Here is a 1,249-nt window from a genome sequence, read left to right as displayed (position 1 = left end):
GTTTTTCTTGGAATTTTTTAAATATTTTTGGGGGCCTTTTTGCCTTCATTATATAGGACATCTGAAGAGAGACAGGAAATGTTAGGAGGAGAGTATGGGGGATGACATGCAGCAAAGGGCCGATGTTGGATTCTAACCCACCACCGCTGCGCTAAGGACTTTTGCCCCATACGTGGGGCCCTCGTCATAACCACTAGACTAACTGAGTTTTTAAGGGTGCAACACAAAGTTATGGTTATCCAAAGTAGTCATGATACCAGAATTACAAACATTATGATACGAGAAATGACACTTTATTGAAATCTATTTCTATACCACAGATAGTCATCATCGACTAATTATTTTTTGTTTAACTACCAAAAGTTGCAAGCAAACGAATGAAATTAAGATAATGAACCAAACTGATGCAAAAAAAGAAAAAAAAAGTACAATCTTTTTAATTGATTTCTTCCTCCATTTTGGCTCAGGACTGGTAGGTTAAAAAATATGACCATAATAGTACTACTATCTGTTTCAGAGTATTCAGTCCAAGTGTAGTGAGTGCACTTGCAGAAGTGGCAAAGTGGAAAATGATGTGAAGTTATGAATTATAAGTTCCTGTTTTTTATTTTATTTTTAAAGGTCACATATTATGAAAAATAAAGTTCTACCATGTTTTCTAACACTAATGATGATAAAAGTCCATCCTCTCCGTCTTTTGCCTGCTCCACTTTTCAGAAAATATGTGCTCAAACAGGCCGTTTGGAGATTTTCCCTTCATGACATAACAAAGGGCAGTAACCCCTCCCCCAGGTGGGTGACACTCCCACAGCTAGGTGTTTGTTCTGCCCTCTGAGTCTGCCTTCTCACCGTAAACAATAGGACATGGAGCAAGAAAACTGAGTACCACTAAGCCCTTCCAGAGAGGGGGCATGGTCAGACACAGCTCATTTGCATTTACAGGTACAGACACAGAAACAGCCTGTTCTGAGCAGGGCTGAAATAGAGTTTATAGGCATGATCAAATATAGGATCAGAGTGGATTTAGAACAAGAAACTTCACACACATGTTTTGAGGAGCTCTGAGACTTATTTTCACTGGGTGAAAAGAAGGATATGTGACCTTTATTGCAGTATTTTATCTGGCCCCAGCACGCCAGAGGAGTGTGCAATTAGCTGGCCGGTTGTCTTTCAATCATGCGTCAGGGTCTGCGAGCCTGTTATCATATCGTGCCCTGATTTGATCTAAAACCAAAATAAGAAACTCAGC

This window comes from Labrus mixtus, chromosome 2 (assembly GCF_963584025.1).
Source record: "Labrus mixtus chromosome 2, fLabMix1.1, whole genome shotgun sequence".
NCBI lineage: Eukaryota > Metazoa > Chordata > Actinopteri > Labriformes > Labridae > Labrus > Labrus mixtus.
Note: the sequence above shows the minus strand (reverse complement) of the source record.